The sequence below is a fragment of the Ochotona curzoniae genome, unplaced genomic scaffold (assembly GCF_017591425.1).
Source record: "Ochotona curzoniae isolate NIBS_2020 unplaced genomic scaffold, NIBS_Ocur_1.0 contig_50, whole genome shotgun sequence".
NCBI lineage: Eukaryota > Metazoa > Chordata > Mammalia > Lagomorpha > Ochotonidae > Ochotona > Ochotona curzoniae.
In genome coordinates, this window is record NW_024466446.1 from 10610000 (window position 1) to 10617726 (window position 7727).

General features: G+C 44.6%; 1 long non-coding RNA gene across 1 annotated transcript; it reads left to right on the forward strand.

The window, feature by feature from the left end:
- Nucleotides 1-6656: 6656 nt before the first annotated feature.
- LOC121162007 lies at nucleotides 6657-7470 on the forward strand. The gene is made up of 2 exons (XR_005884748.1): nucleotides 6657-6688; nucleotides 7376-7470. It is a non-coding gene; the product is annotated as an uncharacterized LOC121162007 (long non-coding RNA).
- The last annotated feature ends 257 nt before the right edge of the window (nucleotides 7471-7727 follow it).

The window sequence follows — 7727 nt, forward strand, 5'->3', positions numbered from 1 at the left end:
TTAAAATTAATTTATTCTTTTGGAAAATCAGATAAACAGAGTGAAGGAGAGACAGAACGAAAGATCTCTGTCTGCTGTTTGACTCCCCAAGTAGCTAAAACGGCCAGAACTGAGCCAATCTGAAGCCAGGAGCTTCTTACAGGTCTCCCACATGGGTGCAGCATCCCAAGGCTTTGAGCCATCTTTGACTGCTTTCCTAGGCCACAAGCAGGGGAGCTGGATGGGATGTGGAGCAGCCAGGACATGAACCAGTGCTCGTGTAGAATCCTGGCGTATGCAAGTGGAGCACTTTAGGCACTAGGCTATCGCTCTGGGCCCACAGTAAATAAATCATTTTTAAAAGATTCTTGATTTATATTACAAAGTCAGATATGCACAGAGGAGGAGAGACAGAGAGATGTTCTGTCTGATGATTCACTCCCCAAGTGACTGCAATGCCTGGGGCTACATGATCTGAAGTCCGGATCCTCCAACCTCTTCCAGCTTTCCCACATGGGTGCAAGATCCCAAGGCTTTGGGCCGTCCTCAACTGCTTTCCTAGGCCACAATCAGGGAGTAGGATAGGAAACAGGTCTGCCAGGATATGAACATACAACCATATGGTATCCTGGCTCATTCAAGCCGATGATTTTAGCCACTAGGCCAGTGTGCTGGGTCCAAGAAATCAATCTTAACAACAAAATCAACAAAGAAGCTTCAGTAATCATTATCTGATTTTTTGTTTGCCTGTAAACATTACAGATGTCACTGTTGTCATTTATTTGTGGAACTCTAAAATGCCAGCCCAGAGTAATTTATGTATTTATCAGATAATGCTTGCTTCTACTTACATAATAATTTTTAGTTTTTTTTTTTTTTTAATCTAGATTGTTGCCAGCAAAGGAGGTTTTGAAATGGTCACCAAGGAAAAAGAAATGGTCCAAAGTCAATATCTGCTTGGGATATCTGCCAGGAAAAGAAACAGGATCTCTCTTCAAAGTCTCACTAGGAAAGAATTCTCTACTCATATGAGCTGTTGCAGTCTGGTGGTATCAGTCTTATGGTGAGTTGCTGCCTTGTTCTTAGAAGTGGATCAGTTGGTCCTGGTGTGGTAGCCTAGTGGCCAAAACCACACCTTGCATGCACCAGGATCCCATATGGGCACCGGTTTGTGTCCCAGCTGCTCCACTTTCCCTTCCATCTCCCTGCTTGTGGCCTGGGAAAGCAGTCAAGGACGGCCCAAAGCCTTGGGATCCTGCACCCACATGGGAGACCTGGAAGAGGCTCCTGCTTTCTGGCAGCTCAGCTGTGGTTGTTGTGGCCTTTTGAGGAGTGAACCTGCGGATGAAAGATCTTTCTGTAAATCTGGCTTTCCAATAGAAATGAAACTTGTTGTGGGGGAATGTGTTAAAATCATTTTTTGTTGGAAAGGCAAGTTTAGAGAGAAGAAGCTCTTACATCCATTGGTTCACTCCCCAAGTGGGCACAGTGTCCAGAGTTGAGGTAGTTCGAAGCCAGGAGCCAGGATCTTCTTCCAGGATTCCCACCTGGGTACAGGGTCCCAAGGCTTTGGGCCATTCCTGTCTGCTTTCGCAGGCTCCAAGCAGGGAGCTGGATGGGAAGCTGGAGCAGCTAGGGCCTGAATGGTGCCCATATGGGATCCTGGAGCTTGCCAGTTTGGGATGTAACTGCTTGACTACTGTGCTGGGCCCCACTTGATTTGTTTTTATTGGTGAGTAATATTCCCTTATATGTGTGTACCTTATTGCTTGTTTACTAGTTGATGAAGAGTGGATAGTTGCAGTGTTTGGCTGTTAGGAAGAATAATATGCCTGTTTACGTGTAACGCTTCCAGTGGACATATGTGTTCATTTCTCTTAACAGAGTGGAATTGCTAGGTGTTGTGTAACATTTATATTTATTAAGAAGAAAACTGTCAGAATGTTTTTCAAAATGACTGAACCGTTTTTATATTATGCCCAGTAATGTGGAGGCTTGTGGTTTTTCCATGTCCTGGCAAATGTGTTGTCACTGTTTTGGTTATGTGCATTGTATTAGGTACGCACTGGTATTTCCTTGTAGTTCTCATTTGCATTTTCCTAAAGGCTACTGATGATGCTTTGCATTGTTTAATGTTCATGTTAGTTGTGTGTGTATCTTCCTGAATGAAGTGTTTGTTGGGTTGGCTTTGTATACTTGTAAGAGTTTGTTATACTAAATACAAGTGCTTAATGAGAGACATGATTTGCAAAAACTTTATTCTTGTCTTTCATTCGTGTTTTCATTTTTCTGATAGTATCTGGTGGAAGAATGGTTTGTAGATTCCTGTTTTCCTTTGATGGATTGTAGTTTTCGTATCATTAAGGAAGTCTTTTCCTTATTTATGACTATAGTCATATTTTTTTCTCCATGTAGATGTTCTTTGGTTTTAGGTTTATTTACAAAGCATTTCCTTTTGAGTTGACTTATTCCCTTATTTTTATTTTATTTGAAAGAGAGGAGAAGAAGGTTCCATGTGCTGGTTCCCTCCCAGCCAGGGTGAAGGCAGGAACTCAATCCAGATTTCCTTTGCGGGTGGCAGGGATTCAGGTACTTACATAGTCATCTTCTCTGCCAGGCAGGGAGCTGAGTTAGGGGTGGCGCTGGGACTTGAACTCAGGCACTGGCGTGTGGGATGTGGGTCTCACAAGTGGGGTTGTAACGATTGGCTTTCACACTGAAGTTGATGGTGCAACTTGCACTGTTTCTTTTTGTGTGTGTATAAAATGTGAGGTGCATAGGCAGGTTAGTTTTTGGGGATGGAGGGCATATGGATATTCAGTTGTGATGAGCACTGTGTAAACAGCATTGTTTTTCTGTTGATTTAACTAGGCTAGCTGTACTGAGAATCAGCTGACCGTGAATGTACAGTATTCTTTCTGAACTGTTTTGTTGTATTGGATTGCGATGGTCTTCCCTTACCCCAAGGCGTAAGTCAGTCTATGGTTTCATAGATTTTTTTCTGTGATTTTGATTACCTGCAGTCAATTGCATTAAAATATTGCGTGGAAAATCCCAGTTTTAAGTGGTTTGTAAGTTTGTAGTTGTGTGGTATTCTGATTAGTGTGAAGAAATGTTATTGTGTGGGTCACTGTCCTGTCTGGAATGGGATTTATCCCTTTGCCCCTGTTTAGCATCTATCTTAATTATCGGACTGGCTGTCATGCCTTTCCATTGCTGGTAATCAGATATGCTTTTCTTTTCTTTGTTTTTAAGATTTTTATTTTGGGGGGAAAGGCAGAGTAGTAGAGACACAGAGAAACATCTTTTCTATGCAAAATGACTTCCTAAGTGGCTGCAAGGGCTGTAGCTGAACTGATCGAAAGCCCGGAGCCCAGAGCCTGTTCCAGGTCTCCCACATGGGTGCAGGTCCCAAAGACTTTCTAAAGCCACAAACAGGGAGCTGGATTGGAAGTGAAGCAACCAGGATGCAAACTGGTGCCCATATGGACTCCTGACACATGCAAAGTGGGGAATTAGCCACTGAGCTTTTGCATCAGGCCCCCCAGATATTCTCTTATTTTACAGAAATGATCTCAAAATACAACAGCAGTGATGTTGGTAATTTGGATATGCTTGAGAGAGGTCATCATGTGTTCACCTAAGTCTTATTATAGTATTTTATTGTGATTTTTCTATTTAATAATTTTTAGTGTGATACTGTACCTTGTTGCCTGGTGCCAGGCTCTGCATCTGTGTGATGGTGGACAGCTTTCTTAAATAGCCCTTGACTCAGTTTTCTCATCCTAAAAGATTGGGTAATGGTACCTATTCAATGTGTTAATGTGAGAATTAAGTACTTTAAAAGTGGTAAGATGCTCAAATGGTATTGAAGTTAGCTGTTACTATTTGAACATGATTTATGTATGTTTTGATGTGTGCGCCATTGCGTTCAGGAGCTCTGGGCTGTGAAGTTCAGCAGCAGGCACAGAAGAGGTTGAGCGCTCATGAGCAGATATCGCCAAAGGCCTAGGGGTTACAACACAGTGTCATCCTGGCTCTAGGTCCAACTTTTGCCTTTTAGTCCCTGACAGACCTCTTTATTCTGGATTCCAATTTTGGTGTTTTTCTTCCTTTCTTTCTCTTTCTTTCTTTCTTTCTTTCTTCTTCTTCTTGTTTATTTTTTTTTTTTTGTGCTGAGTCAGATTGTCTTTTACTGATTATTTTATGGTTAACTCCAAGGATTTCTGGGATGCGTCTGAAGGATATTTGGAGTTAATGTGGTGGTAATGTTGAGTGGGTGATCAGCATAAGGACCTTCAGGAATGAGGGTAAAATTGTATGATTTACTGAAATAAATTTTAGTATGATTCTGTTTTTTCTGAATTGTCAGTATTTGCATTTATGGTTTAGAAAGCTTAAAATTCTAAGCAATACATTCCTTTGGTATCTCTTCAAATTTTGCAGCTGACATTTAATGCTGGTGTAGAATTAACCATTGAAGACAAATAAGGGTGGAGAGAGAGTGTGCAAGCGAGCAAGAGTGCTTCCATCTGCTAGTTTATTCTCCACTTGTCCCCACGTGGGCCAGGCCGGAACCAGGAACCAGGAATTCCATCCTGAGTCACCACATGGGTGGCAGGGACCCAGCCCAGCTACTTTCCTTTTTATTTAATTTCTTATATTCATTTTGTTATGTTTACATAGTTGAGGGATGAACTCTCACATGAGCCTCTGATCAGGGTGGGGAGGTTCAGGTTCAGACACTGAGGAAAGTGGGTAAGACAAATGTTTCCTTTTTTTTTTTTTTCTTCTACTGTGTCCACTGGGGAAGAGGGCAAGAGGGCCACTCCTTGCTGTCAAACTACATCAGTACTTGGTGATGGGGGAGATGATCATCTGATGATCAAGCAGGCCCCATTGTGGGGAAGTATTCCAAGGTGTTTCTTGAGTGATTTTGGTAGTTCCCTGTGGCCAGGGTCTGAGTCCAGCCGTCTAGTCAGGGACTCCCCCAGGAAACCTCATCGGGGGGAGCTCAGACTTGATTCTAGCATGCACCAGCCAGTATACATGCTGGTGGATGTAGCTGCTTCATCAGTGCTGACCCAGCTCCATATTTCATGCAAACTGACAGGTATTAAGGCCCAGCCCAGCCAGCCTGCCACAGACCGGGGTCCTCAAGCATAGCAGTGTGTCACACGGTCTAGTTGGGGCAATCCTGAGTAACCTGCACCAGACCCGCCCTGCAGCCACGTTTTTGCATATGCCACCGTCTGCTGTAGCCCAGCTCATATTGCATCCAGTTTTCATGCACACCCATGCGTGCTGTGGCTTAGCTCAGCACAGTATGACCCTCATATGTGCTGATAGGTGCCGCCACCTTGTTCAGCCTGGTCCACCGCAAGCTCTGGTTGTCTGACAGGTTGTAGATGCAGCCTAGCCTAGCCAAGGCGTGCCCACAGTTCCCCTACCAAGCGTGCTCCAATCTCCAGTTCTTGAAGCACTTGCACCCAGCCTTTTATATGCTAGCTGGTGCTGCAGCCTACCCTGGTTAGCCCATGCCCATTCTGGGTCTCATGCACACTTGAAGGTGAAGCAGCCTAGCCCAACCTGGCACACCCACAGTCCGAGCTGTCACACTCACCAGTGGAAGCAGTAGCCAACAAGGGAGTCCTTGAAGTTCTCCAGCCAGGCCTACTCCCAGCCCCAGGTCTTGCATGTGCCAATGGGTGCTGCGGCCTAGTCTGAGATGGTCTGTCTCAGGACTTGGCATTTGCCATCAGATGCTACAGCCTGGCTCAGCTTGGCCAACCCCACCTCTAAGTTCTAATTCTCTCCAGTTGTCCCCTATCAGGCCTGTTCCCAGCCGCAGGTCTTGCATGGGCCAGTGGTTGCTGTGACCAGTTTGAGATAGTCTGCTTGCAGTCTTGACATTTCCCAGCAGGTGCAGCAGTCTAGCCTGCTTTACTGAGTGTGTGATTCCCAGAAGTGCATATCAGCAGAAAGCAGGATCAGAATGAATGTCAAACCCGGGGAGTCTGAAGGAAATGTGTGCATTCCAAGCAGCAACTGAAGCTGTGTGCCAATTGCCTGCCCTCAGGTCAACATTTTATGTGGACATATTTAATGTTTAATTCCAAACTATTGCTTTTTTTTTTTTTAAATGTAATTCTGTAGGCCCATATGTGCTGGCCTGGTGTCTTACCCCTATACACACCCAAGATCTAGCCCCATTGCAGGTTCCAGGCCTTGTCCACCAGCTCACCAGAGCAGTGTGCTGACCTGGGGCTTTCCCTTCGGCTCGCCTCACCTCACCCAGGACCAGACACATAAGGAAATCCCCAGGTTCTCTCCACCTGCCTAGTGATGAGCTCCCGGTTCCCCAATGACCACTGGTGTTATGCCCTTAGCCTTCCCCCAACCCAAGCCTGCAGCCTCAGCCCCCTCGCCCCCTCAACTGGTGCCCTGGGAGCATGGCAACAGGATGATGCCATCTCCAGGTGTACCTAAAATGTTTTTAAAAGCTTTTAACTTCCATGTGGTGAATATATTTCAAATATGTGTGGTTTTAAGAAGACGGTATGGTCACCGTTTTCCTTCTCTCATATATTTTTCCTCCTTTTATTACATTTCTTTTAATTTTTTCTTTCCATTACTTCAAATGGGCAGCTTATGTCGTGGAAAGAAACCTCGAAGACCTAAAGAAAGAAAACACTTGTGATGGGCAAAAGTGAGTATCTTAGTGTTAACATTTTTTTTTTAAAGATTTATTTCTTTATTGGAAAGTCAGATATACAGAGAGGAGGCGAGAGAGTGAGAAAGATCTTCCATCCAATGATGCACTCTAAAAGTGACTGCAACGGCCGATGCTATGCCGATCTGAAGCCAGGATCCAGGAACTTCTTCTGGGTATCCCACACAGGTGCATGGTCTCAAAGATTTGGGCCGTCCTCGACTGCTTTCCCAGGCCACAAGCAGGAAGCTGGATGGGAATTGTAGCTGCCGGGATTAGAACCCGCACACATATGGGATTCCAGGGCATCCTAGGTGAGGACTTTAGCTGCGAGGCCACGCCGCCGGGCCCTTAGTGTTAACATTTTAAAACTACTTTTCTTAACATTCTTACTTTCTTAACTAGGAAATTCTGTCATAAGGATTTGTAACAGATTTTCCAGTGCATCTGGCCGCTTTCATTGTGAATTATCTACTCATTATTTTTCCATTTGAAATGCTTAGCTAAACTGAACTGTTTCTTGGAAGAAACTTTTGTCACATACTTGTAGAGAATTTTGTTTTTCACTCTTTGTTAAAGATAATGTCCTAAGTCAGCAGCTTGTGTAGGTTCACTAAATTGGAAGCCACACTTTGCCCACCGATGCAATGCTATCTGCTCACTTATCAAATAACTCCTTTCCAGGGATGCCTCTCTGCACGTGGGACCTGAAGTGGCAGTATGTCACATACCAGTCTCCTTCATGCCCCCTTAGAGCCCAGGCTGAAGAGAAACTCATAGTCTTGCAAGAGATGCAGCACAGACGTGTAGAAAAAATGTACGATTGTGAAGCCAGAGTTGTCGCACTCAGAAGGATGGAATGTGAACGGCCGAAGCTCTGACACAGTGACGCTTGCAAGTAACAGCATCTTTTGATGACTGTTTGAAGAACAATCTTATTATCTCAAGTCCTAGTTTTGCCGTGTGAAGACTGCAGCCCAAAGCAGAAGAAGCAGGAAGCAACTCTGGAACACTTGAGTGCTGCACTGTGGGGAGG